We start from the raw sequence: 17887 nt of genomic DNA, 5'->3' as shown, positions 1-17887 counted from the left end.
ATACTTTGCTTGATGATGTGCAAGACCTATCAACTCAAGCTACTGATGGCATGAGCAACACCATTACAGATGTGTACCCCTAATATATGTCAGCCATGAAGGAAACTCATCTCATTAGCAGTGCCAGGTGATCCTTTGACTCTGCACTTCTCACACGATGAACAATGCTTTATATACAACCAAGCTGGGTATTTACCAGTATTAGATGCAACTAGGCCTTGGAATTGACAAATACACGTGTTGTGACTACATTGTGTTTGAAGCAGAGTTTTGGAGATGTCATGTCTATCCCTAAAGCAAAATTCCACATATCTGCAAATCTAATGAGCTAATGAAACCTACTGAATCTATTGAATGTCAGCAGATGTCTAGTAACCAAATTCAACACCACACAAATAGACGACAATACTAATCTCTATGTATTTGGTTCAATTCTAGGAGCCCATTTACCTTGACACAAACAATGTGGATGTATATACCTCACTTACACCTTTAGCAATGTTCTCTATCTTTTAACAGGTTAATCCACCACTGCACCTGCACAGAAGTTGGAAACCAAATAGAGATTCTCTTTAACCCAGGAGGATGAATAATTCAGTGATGACGATGCATCTGAAGAGTTGGATGTGGATGACAGTCCTGGTCCAGCTGGCAAGCCTTGGCAGATACCAACAGTGGGGCTCACTGTACCAACTACAACACCTCCCATCACCGCTGCAACATTACAGATATCCACTGCCCTCAACATGTATACCTAGCACAGTCCGTATCAACCTATGCCCCCCTAGTCCTGGAATCTGAGCTGGCTAATACCACCCTAGTTATGGAGAAACTAGGACCCATTGGGATGGTGCAGTCTGTTCCAAGGGCACAGGCAGGGCAGTATGGGGTAGGTATTGTGGGAAGGTAACTGTGGGCCTGTAAAGTGAACCCACAGAGCCCACAGACACCCAGTATGCCATCACCCATATCCTGGGAGTCTACCAGGACTCCCACAGTGTTATGGGCCAGATATTGGCTGAGATCCAGGAAATGAAGGAGCTGCAGAGAGACACATACCGAGAGGTTGCTGCCATCCACACTGAGGTAGTCATGGTCCACACCAAGGTGGCCACCATCCACACTGAGGTGGCCTCCCTAGTTGGGGTGTTGAATGACATAAAGACCACCCTCTGGGGGGCTTTTCCACCTGCATCTGCCCCCTTCTGTGGTCCAAGTACATCCACACCATCAAAAGCACAGGAATGGAGGCCCTGTAAGAGGATGACATGCCTGCATGGACCCCTGTCTAGCAGCTCCAGATCCACCCTCTGTCAGAGGGAGGGACATCCATGCAAATATACAGGAGCTCAGGATGGCAAGACAACCACCACCGCCAGTAGAGACTTCAACCCTAATGCCCTCCTGTGAATGCTAGACATTCACTTTGTTGGACTGTTCCTGACCACTTTTCAATATCTGATGGGAGGAGTATGTTGGACTTTGGACTCCTGACCACTTGGACTCTACTATAATGGATTCATCTACCATGACTGAAGACTTCACTTTATGTTGGCACTGTTGAATTTTAAGTTAATTTCTTGACCATATATGTGTTCACTTCATTAAAAAACATATCACCACAGCATTGTCTCCTGTTGCAATCTCAAATATAACAATGTGAATGTACTACCATGTCAACTTTGCAATATAAAAACTGGGGACTTCTGGAAGCATGGGTATGTTGTCTGTAAACAATGTTCTACTCAGGATCACTACCATGTCACAACATCACATACATACCAATGGGTGGGCTGAGAACATCTTTATTTCATTATTCTAATCATAGGCTGACATGATGTCAGATACATCACATACCAAATAGGACATGGCTCAGTTTTTCTGTGTCAGTGATCACATATTTAGTTGCAGACTTACATAACACAGAGGAGGGGATACATCTGACAATATCCTATACAATAGCCAGCAATAAATTAGGTCTACATCGTCAGCTGGGGAAATATTGCCTGCCTTCCAAAAGGAAACCTACATCAAATATACAAATACACAGACACGTCAGAAAAACAGTCTGTGACCACACGGTCATTTTAATTCAGTGTTGCTTACATCTGGTGGAATGTTACAAACTTATGTCAGTGATGTGAAGTATGCATCAGGCCACTGTGATCTTACACACCTTCCCGGTTAAGTAGAGGGGGGCTCCCCCACTCTTGTCCAGACATCTGAACTTGGTTTTCAGTAGCCCAAAGCTCGCTCCACTGCCCACCATGTTCTTCCTTAGACCATATTAAATCAGACTTCCCCTGGGTTGTGGGATTCTTCAGCTGTGCTGAGAAACATAGCGGGTTGGAATACTCTAAGTCTCCTAGATGGATGACAGACTGAAGGGCAACATATAGCGACACAGTGTCAGATCATACTATCTAACATTTTCCACACAAAGTTAGTCCCAAGCACACTTACCTACAAGCCAGGACCTCTCTTGTAATAGTTGTGGCATTAGCTGGTGTATGGTGCTGTTCCGAGATACGAAGTCATCATGTTCAGATCCTAGGATTCGGGTACAGATATTTAAGATGTACACATCTGGTAGACAGTTTGCAGACAGGTTGGCACCCCGGGACATTGCAGGAGCCGGAACAGGGGGGTGGCAGTCCCCAGGGCCACGACAAGGCTCCAGGAGGGGCCACACAGCCCCCTCCCACTTAATTCAAAGCACTGGGGGTGGTGGTCCCTGGGGTTTGGAGGTCCGTAATAGACCCCCTTTTTTAAATATTTAGTGCCCCGGGGAGGTGGCGGTCCCCGGGGCATGTGGGGGGGCTCGAGCCCCCATGCAGGTAGTTTTTTATTTATGAACAAACCCCAGGTGTGGCGGTCCCCGGGGCAGCAGGGGGGCACAAGATGGCTGCCAACACTTCCTGGTTTGGAGTGTTGACAGCAAATTAGCACAAAGCACCTGCAAGGGAGGATACGCTGCCCTCAATCAATCAATCAATCATAACACTTGTATAGCGCACTACTCACCCGGAAGGGTCTCAAGGCGCTTGGGGGAAGGGGTCCGCTATTGCTCGAACAGCCAGGTCTTGAGTTGCTTCCTGAAGGCGAGATGGTCCTGGGTCAGTCGAAGGTGGATGGGGAGGGAGTTCCATGTCTTGGCCGCCAGGTAGGAGAAGGATCTTCCTCCGGTGGTGGCTCTTCGGATGCGTGGTACGGCGGCGAGGGCGAGTCTGGTAGAACGTAGCTGGCGGGTGGGCGTGTAGAAGGTCAGGCGGTCGTTGAGGTACTTGGGGCCCAGGTCGTGGAGAGACTTGTGTGCGTGGGTGAGGAGCCTGAATGTGATCATCTTGTTGACGGGGAGCCAGTGCAGGTCTCTCAGGTGGCTGGAGATGTGGCTGCGTCGGGGGATGTCCAGGATGAGTCGGGCGGAGGCGTTCTGGATGCGTTGGAGTCTTTTCTGTAGCTTGGCTGTGGTTCCGGCATAGAGGGTGTTCCCGTAGTCCAGTCGGCTGGTGACGAGTGCCTGGGTGACCGTCTTCCTGGTTTCGGTCGGGATCCATCGGAAGATCTTGCGGAGCATGCGAAGGGTGTGAAAGCAGGATGACGAGATGGCATTGACTTGTCTGGTCATCGAGAGGGAGGAGTCCAGGATGAAGCCCAGGTTGCGTGCGTGGTCTGTTGGCTTGGGAGTGGTGCCCAGGGCGGAGGGCCACCAGGAGTCGTCCCAGGCGGAGGGCGATGGTCCCAGGATGAGGACTTCCGTCTTGTCTGAGTTCAGTTTCAGGCGGCTGTTCTTCATCCACTCGGTGACGTCTTTCATCCCTTCGTGTAGGCAGGTTCTGCCGGTGTCTGGGTCTCTGGTGAGGGAGAGGATCAGCTGGGTGTCGTCGGCGTGGGTGATGATGTTGAGGTTGTGTTGGCGTGCGATGGCTGCAAGAGGTCTCATGTAGACGTTGAAGAGGGTCGGGCTGAGTGATGATCCTTGCGGAACTCCGCAGATGACTTTGGTGGCCTCGGATCGAAACGGGGGGAGGCAGACTCTCTGTGTTCTTCTGGCGAGGAACGAAGAGATCCACTCCAGTGCCTTCTCTTGGGTGCCGATGTGGTTGAGGTGTTGAACTAGGGTGCGGTGGCAGACAGTGTCGAACGCTGCAGAGAGGTCCAGGAGGATGAGTGCCGCTGTTTCCCCGTTGTCGAGCAGGGCTCGGATGTCGTTGGTGGCTGGGATGAGGGCGGTCTCGGTGCTGTGGTTGGCTCTGAAACCAGACTGCGAGGGGTCGAGGGATCCGTTCGTCTCGAGGAAGGCGGCAAGCTGTCTGTTGACGATCTTCTCGATGATCTCGCTCTAGATATATATGTGTTTTTACTTTTTATTTTCCCAGCAACTACTGAACGGATTTACACCATTTAACAGAAAGGCATGACTCTGAACCAAGGGATACCTTTTTGCCAAATTTGGTGTAATTCCATTCAGCAGTTCGGGTTGTAGCTGCGGCTAAAGGTTGCTATGGGAAATTGCATGGGGAAATCACGTTTTGGAACCCCCTTTTTTCTCGGTCCGGCTTGATTAATCACCTTGAAACTTTCAGGATAGGAGCGGACCGGAGCGCCCCACGAGTTTTGAAAATTTCGCGAATATTCTTCAATCGGCGCCAAAGTTATAGGGAATAGAATGTTGTGGACTTCCTATGAAAAATAGGTCCTAACTATAACTACCTACTGGCGACCACCAGTAGGTGATATATATGTATATACGTCATGTGATCATGCCTCTTTCCTGAGGCGTAACGCGTCATGGCAGACGCGCTGGCATGAATATATTTAAAAGCACTTTGGCACCAGCAATTAATGGGTCTACTCTTCATCATTTCAACTAATCGGCAGCTTGCAGTTTGGCGATTTTTATATATATATATATATTCACTGAAAAAACCATAGGTTATAGACCATATATAGTTAGGAATTAGCATTTACAAAACCTTGAAAATTCACTGAAAAAACCATAGGTTATAGACCATATATAGTTAGGAATTAGCATTTAAAAAACCTTATTTTACTCACACAAAACCATTGAAATTCCATATATAGTTAGTTGCACTAACTATATATCGCGCACCTGCAATCCACTGCTGATGATGTCACATATTACATCATTCATGACATGGTCAGTGACATCACTGATGACATCACTGATGACATCTCAAATGACATCACTGATGACATCACTGATGACATCATCCATTGACTGTGTGTTTCTGTAAAGTTTAAATATGTTTTACATATTGAAGAATGAGTAGATGTATAAGTGTCTGGATGAAGGATTTAGTAGGTGCGTGACTGACTGTATGAGTGAGTGATTAAATGTGTCTCACTGAGTGCATGGGTTAGTGACTAAACTGTCTTAATTTGTGCATCATTACGTCTGTGGTTCTGTAAACTGCTGCATGTGTTGATCAGTAGCTATATGAGTAACTATATGGGTTATTGATTGATTGTCCAAGTATTTGTATGGGAGACTGAGTGTGTGTGTGGCTGGCTGGGAGATGTGTGACTCTGTGCAGATCAATGTGTACTTGTATCAATGATTGTATAAGAGAGTAAGTATGTGTTAGTATATGTTTGAAAATGTAAGGTACTCTATGTTTAACTGTATAGATTAGAAAATGGAAGTGTGATTGATTCTTTACAGGACTGACTAGGTGTGTGAGTAACTCCATGGATGAGTGGCAGAGTGTGAGTGTCTGTATAGGTGTATGAGTGCATATGATAGTGTTCTAATGATGAGTGATTGTATGTATAAATGATTGTATGGGTGAATGAGTGAATGTGTGTGTAGACATAGGAATCAGTGAGTGCGTATGTAGTAACTAGTATTGGTGTGTCAATGGTTTAAAAAATTATATTCTGTATTTAACACTGGGTGTAACAGAGGTTATATTAAAGTGTGAGGAGATGCATTGTATTGTCACATGAATGATATCATCAGTGATGTGACCATTGATGTCAAATGAGATGTCATCAGTGATGTCATTTGAGATGTCATCAGTGATGTCATCTGTGATGTCATTTGAGATGTTATCAGTGATGTCATTTGAGATGTCATCAGTGATGTCATCAGTGATGTCATTTGAGATGTCATCAGTGATGTCATCAGTGATGTCACTGACCATGTCATGAATGATGTAATATGTGACATCATCAGCAGTGGATTGCAGGTGCGCGATATATAGTTAGTGCAACTAACTATATATGGAATTTCAATGGTTTTGTGTGAGTAAAATAAGGTTTTTTAAATGCTAATTCCTAACTATATATGGTCTATAACCTATGGTTTTTTCAGTGAATTTTCAAGGTTTTGTAAATGCTAATTCCTAACTATATATGGTCTATAACCTATGGTTTTTTCAGTGAATTTCATTGGTTTTTTAAAAGCTAATATCTATAGCTGTAAAATGTATTCTTCTTTAAATCCAAAAATATATTTTATATGTTTATTAATAATTTTTTTTTAATATTTTTTTTGTTTCGCTCCCGGTCCGCGAACCGGGAAGCTTCCCGTTAGCTCAATTCGATTCCGCGATCCGGTCCGCGAACCGGTAACAAATCAACATAGTTACGGTATCGCGTTGCCGCGTAATGCGTCTTATGACGTACGGCGTTAGCGCACCCGGAAGTGCCCCGGGGCGCGGACCGAGGCGCGAAACGCAACTCCCCGGAAGCGATCCGCGGCGCGAAAGCGCGACGTATCGCGTTGCCGCGAAATGCGTCTTGTGACGTACTGCGTTAGCGCACCCGGAAGTGTCCCCGGGCGCGGACCGAGGCGCGAAGCGCAGCGAACCGGAAGCTAACCGGGGAGCGTTCCGCAGCGCGTAACATGAAAGTTAGAGTCATGTGACTTGTTAATAAAGCTTTTCATTGGTTCATTTCACTTTTAGTTTCATAATTATGGAAGGCTAGGTCAGGTGACCTAAAAATAACACTTTTCATTGGTTGAGAAGTATTGTTTTTTCCAAATGATGAAAACCCCTCCTTCTTTCCTCACTCTGACTTTCATCATTGTGAGAGGAAGACCTTTATTAATACTTGAGAAATGACTTCAGTACTTGCTTCAGCTGGTGCACCCCCACCACCACCTCCACCTCCTCATGGGAAGAGAGGACCACCTCCCCAGGTGATCACCAACACAGAGGAGGAAGAGGAAGACCTAGAGGAAGAGGAGAGAGAAGAACCACAGTTCTTGGAAGAGGTGCCCCGGGTTTCCCATAGGAAAGCCAGTTTCATCTGGCAGTTTGATTCAATCCCTCCAGGGCAAAAGAAAGTGAATGCGAGGTATGTGACCTGCCTCATCTGCAAAGAGAAATTATCAAGAGGGACTGATAAAAAGTATAGCTATGGGAACTATACCATGCATCGGCACATGACCAGGAAGCATCCACTTAATTACAGCCGGGCGGAAATACGGGATATGGAACAAAACCCAACAGCAACTCCTGTGGCCAGGTCAACATCGTCAATATCATTGACACCAGCAGAGGCACGGGAAACTGTGCCAAACATCCAAGAGAATTTTGGGCACATGAAACATACTTGTATGCACTGTGGTGCGTTGATATCATGTGGTAACATGAGTATTAATGCCATCAACCTGGCTTATGACAATCATAATTGCCCTAACCGCCCCCAGTAATTTTTTTTTGCTCCTGTTGAGCCCTTTTCAACGCCTGTTTTTTGTTGTTCCCCCCCCCCAAAAAAACCCAAAAAAAATATAAAATCGTTCAAAAAATACAAAAAAAAACAAAAAATGTTCAAAAAATACAAAAAAAATATAAAACAACAAAAATATAAAAAAAAAAGTTCTTTTCAGAACTACCTTCCCTTTCCAAAAAAATTGCTAGAATGTTTAGCACTCTGGCAAGCTCTATTTCTTTTGGTTCGCTTCCGGTTTAGCTTCCCGGTACGCGTACCGGGAGCTAACCAAAAAAAAAACTTTTTAAAAAAAAAGAGTAAGTATAAGGAAAGTAAACAGAGAGTGATGTTTCAAGAAAGACAGCTATAGGGAGTAAAGAAGAGATACTATTTAATAGATCTATTTACCAAAGAACAGACAGAAGATGGTATAATTGTGAAAAACAAAATAGATAACGAATTGAAAGAAAAACAAGCATTGGCATAGCCAATAGGTATCGACTTTTGGACCTTCTAAGTCTTTAGTTATGCAGCATAATATCCTTGGTGCAGCAACATCAACTGTTGCATGGCTAAACACGTATAAGGTCCCAAAGGCAAGACCTATTGTCTATGCCAATGCTTGTTTCTTAAGTAGAATTGCAATACGTATGGCTCTTCCATGTAAAAAAATCTTATCTTGTGCTCTAAAGATTGCTAAAGTCTCGACAGAGAACAGGCTAGATTGTAAGTAGGGTAAATTGCGCTTGGTGATCTGTTTGAGGGAGCGTCTGCTTTGCCTGGTGTCTTTGGAGAGCAATTTTGATTGTTATACTGGACAATATAGCCCTAATGTAAATAACATAGGGGCATATTATCAACATAGGCAATAAAAGTTTTGCAGCTTTTATAGGCAGAAATGTGTCGCTAAAGCTGCTTTTGCGGCAGAAAACTGCCGCTAAAGCCGCTTTTGCACCAGTTTTCTGCCAATAAAAAGAGCAATAATTTTATTGGCTGCATTCATAATATGACCCTTAGTGTGCTTCAACTACACAGAGAAAGCATTATGAACAAATAGTGATACAGTGATCAGTCTAAGACACTAAGAGTAATAGAGACGGAGTGAGTGAACAAGAGTGAGGAACTATGAGAAGAGAGGGACTGAGAAAAAAAGTGGAAGGAGTTGAGTAAGTAGGTAATAGAGAAAGGAATGAGGGAAGTAGCAAAGGCAGGAAACTGAGGATTAAAGAAATGAAGCAGTGGAACTAATAGTAGTTCAATGTGATAGAAATGTAACGAAAAGAGTACAAAATACTTACCTTATAATTGTCGTTAAATTCCTCACTTTTTATTTTTATACTTTCAATCTGTGAAAGAGAGAACAAACATTTGAAAAATATAAAAACATGTATTGAAAAATTACAAAAGACAAGGGCAAAGATTGAAGGACAAACAGTTTTTCAATAACTTTGACACTTACAGAAGCTACACAGTCCTAAAGATATACATTTTAAAGTAACACTATCTTGATGGAGATGAAGTGAGACCTATCTTAAAACATGGTGCATCTTTTGCATTGCTGTTGTCTCAGAAAAGTGTCGCAAGACACTAAAATTTAAAATAATTGCTTCAGGATGCCAATAAGATGTCTACTATCCAGAGTTTTGTTTCAGGTGAGGCCTACTCAGGGTTGCAGATGAAATTTCGAGTTGTTGAAGAGAATAGAAGACATAATACATGTGAAGGTCTACCAATGAAGTGAGTCATGTCCACTGCAATGTTCAACAAAGTCCAAACCTCCTATGTTTCCCTGGACAGACCTAAACTTGATCTGCACAATGTGATTCGTAATGATAGGAAACACAGGTGATGTAATTGAAATACATGCAATTTATTTTGCTCATTTCACAATCACATCACTTCTGTTTCCTTTGCTTAGGTATCTCATTGTGCAGATGTAGTCTAGCATATCAAAGAATACGCAGAAGTGCAGCACTGCATGCAACAACTTTGACACTTACAGAAGCCTCACCTTCTCCATGCCTTCTACACAGTTCTACATATACATCATAAATGGAAACATTACAGAATTAATTATACATGTTAAATGGTTTATTTTTGCTGTTCTCAGAATGTATCAAAATTCACTAAAAACAGTGACTTGAAGGTATTCATCATGTAACAGCGGGGAAAAAAAAACACAATCAAAATGATTGTGTTTAAAAAACCCATACAAGATCAGAAATCAAAAATCAGAACTCCTTAAAGTTAACTTACTTTCCATGACGTCCAAGGATGTCCTATGAATAGCTTATACTCTTTTGTGCTGTTATTACTTTCAGCCCACCAGTTTCTGAAAGAAAATCTCCATCGTTTTTAAAAACATGTTACATACAATAAATGACTTCTTGCTCTCTACCACAAGATTCCACAAGGCCAAATTTTGTCAGAGCCATGTATAACTCTTGGATTTCTTGTTAGCCAATCCCATCATTTGGTATTCCCGCAACTTTCAGAATTAAAATGTTGAAGATCATTTTCACAATCCTGGAATAGTAATATCTTCCCCTTCTTGCTCAGTCATGTTCTACATTTCGTATGACACTGATACTGCTTAATATGAAGCAGACTTACACTACCTCTATGAGTACTACAATTATTTAATTCTCTACATCACTTTTAATCACAAAGTAATGTAAAACAGTATACAGCATTGCAGACTTACATTCCCTCTACTCCATGTTTTGATTGGCTGCTTTAATTAGCTTATGAAAAGAAACAGTTTTTCTGAACTCATTTAAACTGCACATACATGTCCATGATGTCCAATCCTATGATTAGAAGTTATGTCTCTGAACTACACTTATCCTCAAGGCCAAATTGTGTAGGAGCCATTAGAACTTCTTGAAATTCCACAGATCATATCCCGAGAATATTTTCCTAAAATTTTGGTTTTAAAAACACCAGGTAAGAGTTTTTAAGGTCATACGGCAATTTTTTTTTGAAAATTACAACAGAATCATTACAGAATGACCAGCCATTTCTAGACTTTAAATAAGCTGTGTAATGTCCTGATGATATTGAAGGGCCGTCATGATATATAATTGCTGTAGTTACAAAAGTCCTTCCTGATATTGACAACTGCGAAGCTACAAAATTTTTTATTAAAGTTGTCAATTTTGTTCCATCAGGCCTACATCGTTGGAACATTAAAATGATGTACTGGCCATATGTTCGTATAAATAATGTGGACATCATTTCAGATTTACATTGGCTACACTCCATGTTGTGATTAGCTCCTTTTACTAGCTTATTAAAGGAGACTGATTTACTGTCTGGCAAAGTTAAATATACAAATCTTTCTGAGTCTACACTAGTAGTACTTGATACCATACAGTTCTCGCAGTCATGCTGCCATTGATAAGAAAGCCCAAACAGCTGATCTACATCTACACCTTCAGCATGTAATACATGAAGCATATACATTAAAAACTCCTGACAATCTTGCTGAATATTTTGAGAGAATTGTGTTTGGCCTGAACATCTATCTAACAGATTTCTAATTTCAGACACACTTTCTATGTTTCTTCTATCAGTGGTACATTTCTCTAACACAGAATTTAACAAACTGCAAAATCTTTGATCAGAATTGACCACAATCTCTTCTTTTACATTTTTTAGAGAAAACAAAACATTAATTACTACATTAGCATAGCAGTTGACACCAGAACTGTTTTCAAACTGAAAACCAACAACATCTTCAACAGAATCCTCTTTGTTTCTGCTTGTAATTTTAGGTTCATTCACTTTTTGTCTTTTTGCTACAACCTCTCCAGTATTGTTCTCATTTCTTCGTTTCCGGCCTACCAGACGTTTCTCAAACAAAGGAAACTGAGGCAAATGTGGCGCATACTCTCTTCTTAACCTATTGTATTCCTTAACACAATCTAGATCTGCACAAATGTTTCTGACATCACAGTCAATCAAGTACAATCCCGATAAAGTTCTAACTCGTGACAATGCCACATATGCCATACCCTCCTTGAACACAGAACTGCCAATATTCACCAATGCAGTGTCTACACTTAAACCTTGCGATTTATGAATTGTCACCGCATATGCCAAGCAAACAGGGAACTGCTTACGGCGAACATATAAGTCTTTTACAAGCAAAAATCTAGCAGAACAACGAGCAATTAGCTGTACTTCCTCAATGCCATCAAATTTAATTTTTAAAAATTCAATTCCATCTCTATTTCTGTATTTCACAAAATCAACAACATTACCCATTGATCCATTTACCAGACCTCTTTCAACATGTAAATTCCTTCTTAAAATTATACGGCAGTTCAAGCACACATTCAGAGTCTTTTCAAAACCTGCAGTTTTAGATATACTCTTCTCTAATGAATCCAATTTTGTTTTCAGATTCTCAGACAAAATAATTGTTGATCCCATATGCTCTACTCTATCAATAGCTTCCACTTTCACAATCTCTTGCTTTTCTAAATGCAACATTTTGTTGTTAAATTTTGCACATTCTGCAAGAGTTGGCATCAAACATATTCCAGATTTCTTATCAGTAATTTTCTGAAAAATATTCTCAGGCACAACATCTTGTTCTGGATATAAATTTGTCAGTAATCGTGCATGTAAAGCTTCTTTCCCATGCTCGGTCACTTTTCCAATTCTAACATCTTGTAGAATAGTCTTGTAAACTTCATCCTTTGCCTGACGCATATTTTCATGCAGTTCAGCATAATTGAAGTTTAACCATATATTGACGTTGCCAATGCTGCCTAGGCACTTCCTGGTATCTTCATGCGTGAGCATTTTGAACACAGGTTGCCCTTTCACTGGTGTCAGCTGCAGAAGATCTCCAAAAACAATGATGTGTTTGCCACCGAATAACACATCATACTCTGTTTTGAGAACTTCTTGCATCCTCAAATGCACAAAGGCAAGCATGACATTGGAAACCATGCTTACTTCGTCAATGATAAGAAGTTTCATTTTCCTCAAGATTCTTGAAACTTCAAAACAAGCATCTCCAGATAGCTTGTGATATTCTAATTTGTTGTCATGCTCCACTGGCAGCATCAGTAAACGATGTAAAGTAATCCCTTTAATATTATGTGCTGCCAGTCCAGTTGGAGCAGTGACAACACAAGACAGTGATGACTCTGTCCTTTCCTGCAAATAGCATGAAATTGCTTTAATGAGGAAACTTTTTCCAGTTCCCGCTTCTCCACTAACGTACAGTCGGACAGGCTTCAACGACGTACATGAGCACTCTTTCTTATCATGACTTAATCCATGATCAATTTGCATGGTAACTTCGTCATATATTTTCCTCTGCTCAACGTTGAGTTGCCTTTCCAACTCTTCTAAGTTAACCGCATCCTCTTGAGCATGTGCCATGGCTCTTTCCACCTCATTCATAGCAGTGGCAGCTTCATTTTCAATAAGAGGTCCTCCTAGTGGATCCTGACTCAATGAAGCAGAACTCTGACTGTCCTGAGAACTGTCTCTGGCAATCTCGGCTGCAATCGTTGCTTCCTGCTCAATTTCCGCATTCAACATTTCTACATATTTGGGAAAAGCAGGACATTCTATGGTCTCCTTGGCGGCATTGAAAGAGTCTTCGTAACAGAGGAAATCTCCAAGCAGTTCCTCTTCTGCACGCCAAGGCTTGAAAAGTTGCAAAAGTGCTAAATAGAAAAACTCCTTTTTTTCAGGAGATTCGCCACTCAATTTTCGATGGTTTATCAAGTGGCATTTTCTTTGCTTCACCAGACATCCCTCACTTCCTATTACAGCATACACTCCTTTCTCAGTATCTTCTTTGATGTTCCTCTTGAACATGTAATTTTGCAGAACCTCATACAGACAAACATTCTCTAGGTGACTGCTTCGATTTGGATAATATGTATCCAACATGTTTGTCTTCAAAATGTCGGTACTGTTTGGCTCCTTTTCCGCCAAATACTCAATTTCCCGCACAGGTTTGAGAACTCGATTACGCGTTGCAGCAAGACCAAGACTCGCCCAAACGATACTCCTGGACTTGGCATAGAGACTTGCTGAAGACAACCGGTCAGAACATTCGTACGCTCCGATTTCTCGATGCGACAACATCTTCAGACTGAAACTGTACAACTTCTTGCTGAGGCTCTTTTCATGGGAAATGTCCTCCCACATATCCTTCAATTCTGTCTTCTCTTTTTTGGTGATATACGACGTCACATACCGAGCCACAGCCATACAGTTATCAGCCACAAACTGTATATCCATGTTAGCATTCCACATGGACAAAATCACCGGGTTGTAGTCGTTGATATACTTGGACTCTTCGTTCCTCTTCAAATTGTAAGTGTTTTTAGGTGATTTCTTCATCACATTATGTCGCAGCGAAGACATCAAACTGTTTACTCTTCCTTTAGAAATCACCGGTCGTGGGAAGCCGAAACGACATTTGGTGTAGAACTTGTCTTTGTTTCGGAATTTACGACGGCAGTACTTTCCACATCGATGGCTTTGGAAACGCAGAACTTTTTCTCTTAGGCTTTTCTTCTCCTTTGCGTTTGGAACAGCACACGTAGAATACTGTTGGATGAAACTCATCACTGAGTCTTCTGGATCCGTTCCAAATTTAGGTGCATCCTTGATCCACAGCAACATATGTATATGAGGAGCTCCTCTTGCTTGGTACTCCTTTCTCCAGAAGAAATCCAACACCTCTCCAAGAGGTGGATTCTTCTTATTCATGATGAAAGACATCATAGCTTCAAATCTATGATTGAAGTACCTACATACATTGACTGGATCCAAAGAGCACAGTTCTCCGGGTGTCTTGAATTCGATGTTTTCTACGTTAGCATTTGCCTCTCGTAGAAATTGAAGTAAGTCTTCCCAGCCATACTCGGCACAACTCAGAGTGAGGAACCATGTGGGAGTACCTAAGTTCCTCAGCATACATTTTAAATCACCATGACGACGGTACCAGTACTCATTAGTACCACGCTGACACGCCATGAGATTAATCAGGTGAGATTCCAAAATACTATCTTGGACATTCACTTTATCCATAAAATCACTTGCTGAGATGTTTTGCATGTGTATACCACTTTTCAAGATGTGGTTCACTGCATATGACAGTCCAGACAGATCACTTTCAAACAGGAGATGAAACAAATAAGGAATGCATTGTCGAAACCTAGCATCTCCTGCATACAATCGCAAAGTCCGGTATTCAGAAGCAGGAATTTGATGAGGTCGCTCATCATATCTTCCTCCCTGACCTGTTGGAAAAAGCTGTGGGAAACACCGAGCTTCCAAACTTTCCTCCCAAACACTAATGGGACTCCCTTTGGCTTGTTTCATTTGAAACAACTCAATAGCATTCCCCATGACTTCCTTTGAATGCAAAGGATGAACACTATAATGTTCATATATTTCCTCACTAGTAGAGGGTTCTACTTTCTCAATTTGACCAGCACACAAATCGCTATCCTCTTCCTCACTTACTTCCTCTTCTGCAACATATACATTCTTATAGTATTTATTATTTTTTTTCAAATACAATGTTGCCTTTTTAACTTTCCTAACATCTACTAAATCTTGCCATATTTTCTTATTCTTTGTCGGAACCCCATTAACTAAGATAACCAGAGGTTCCTCTTCCACTTTTTCTACTCCAATTGTGTTAATGTTTTTCTTCAAATCTAGAGGCAAATAAACAACTCTTCCCTTTAATCCTCTCTGTAAATCTGATGGAGGCAATTTCCCTGTCTTTGGCTCCATTCTTACAATAGCCTGAAAGGGATGGATACTTTGAATCAAAATAGATTCATAAGTATTTAAATCCTTCAATTCAGAAGGAATCTCAACCAATTCCAGATTATTATGAACTGCTCTAGCAGGCATCTGGTTTTGTTTTAATTTGTTACAACAATAAGTACACACACGTTGATCCAATCCCAAATCAAAACAATTTTCTACCATCAAGTATGTTGCAAAATCCTTCCATTCACTATTATTTTCCCTTTCACTTTTTGCATATAAATCCACTAACTTAGTCTGATTCTTATAATAAGTGCGTCTACAACACACACAAGTGAAATTAGGCCTCTCACTTGATTTCATGTCAAACGTCGCAATTTCCCTCTGGAAATTATCTGTACTGGAAACCTGTACACTATCTTCCAAATGACCCTCTACTTCTTGCTCAATTTCAACATTCTCCTCTTTACTTCCAAAGTAACAAAACTCAATTTCTTCACATATATTCTTCACATCTATTTCAGAACCATGCAAAAGAGCAGCGCATAATTGTTTCAGCATAATTGCTGGACTCTTAGCATAATACAACAGTCTAACTAACTTCCTCACTTTGTTATGATGCACTGCTAGCATCCTGAAATGATGAAAAACACTCTGGCATACTCTCCTGGAAAGACAAGCCAGTGAATGACCATGCAAACCTGTCACTTCTCTCACTCTGCAAGGATCTAATTCTTGCAACAACCTTATTTTCTGCTTCAAACTTTTCTTGTTAAATGTCCGTACAAAATCACAAAGCAAATTGATGGAATCCTGTCGCACACTGCAAATACTACTACACTTCCAGGTGTACACAGGACCCTTAGCACGTCTTCCTAAAACCTCATTACCTAACAACTCTTCTGCCTCTGTTGTCACAAGTTTTTCTTTTTCAACTGGACAACCATCTTTCACTTCATAAGCACGACCACTGATGTCAACTGCATGCACCAAATCATTATCCTGGAAATAACTCTCTTCATTAAAAAATGCCTCACAGCTTGAACTATGTATCCATTCTCCAGAAAAAACTTCACAAAAATTACTACGATTAACTATTCTCTTCCATCTACTATTTCTTTTGAAATCAAAAATTGCCTTGTTTAGCTTCCTAATTCTATTGATTATCAAAATAAATAACTTACGTTTAATTTCAAAAGCCTGATCAATAACTTTCTCAACTTTTTTTTTTCTCCTATAAAAAACTAATTTCTGTTGACCTTTCTTAATATTTTTTAACAAATTGCCAATTATCCTGTTACGGAACATTCGTTTACGAATCTCCGTAAACTGTTGTTTCCTTCTACTATCATGCACAGATTTATCTCTTGCTCTAGCAGTAACATTTTCATTTGTCCTTTTCTTTCCATTTGATTTACTTGTCATTTTATGGATTGAAACATTTTCTGTACTAATATTTTTTTTATTACAAATATTTCTTATGAAATATTTAGAGCTCTTACCCGGTGCTTTCTTCATGGCTTGAGAAATCTTTTTGTTAGAGGACTGCTGCATTTTTTTTTTCTCCTGCTGTCTTTGACGTTTTGCAGCCTTCATCTCTCTTATTTTTGTAGGCATCTTGAAATGATCTGCAGTTGAATCTGAGGAAAAAGATACTAAAAAATGTTATTAAACATTATTATCAAACAGTAAATCATTAATAGTGATCAAAAATATAACACACTACTTGACATTTTATTTTGAAGATTTTTTAGTCATTGCCATTTTTACAATACAGAAATACCAGAAAAGAAATGACATTTATATTTATGTTACCTATGCTATTTTATATGTGAATCTGATCTAATTTTATGAGCATATTTTAATATTTTATTGAAAACACTACACATAACCTGTTTTTGAAGGTGTTTTTATTTTTAAATTAAACGGTTTACCTTTTTACTTTTTATTGATTATAAATTTTAAAAATAAATGTTTATAATTCCAAAGGCTGAAGCAAGTCAGCTTCCCATCCGATATCATATAATTCAGACAAATCTGCATCCTCATCACGCTCTTCTTCATCCTCAGGATTTAAATCATCCAATGGATCAACATCCACTGATGTTTCAATTACAAGTTCAATGATGAGGTCAAAATCAACTGATTGCAGATTGTCGCTCATGTTGAGGTTGTCTTTATCTTTAAAGAAAGATAACAACAATGAGATGTTGCAGAGTAAGAGACAAATCTCACAGATTATAATAGTAAAATTATTTAACAAGAGTAACATTTTGCAGCTATTATTTAACCATGTCCAGCGATGCTGAGCAGGTGAAGCCTATGTCTAATTTTTCACTGAACAGGACTCATCTGTTCTTAACCTTGGATAAGCCTCAACGACTCTGTGTTCCCTGCACATACTCAAATGTTAAAGTGCAGATTTATATTAAATGGCAGATCC

Source organism: Lissotriton helveticus, chromosome 1_1, assembly GCF_964261635.1.
Source record: "Lissotriton helveticus chromosome 1_1, aLisHel1.1, whole genome shotgun sequence".
Taxonomy (NCBI): Eukaryota; Metazoa; Chordata; class Amphibia; order Caudata; family Salamandridae; genus Lissotriton; species Lissotriton helveticus.
Note: the sequence above shows the minus strand (reverse complement) of the source record.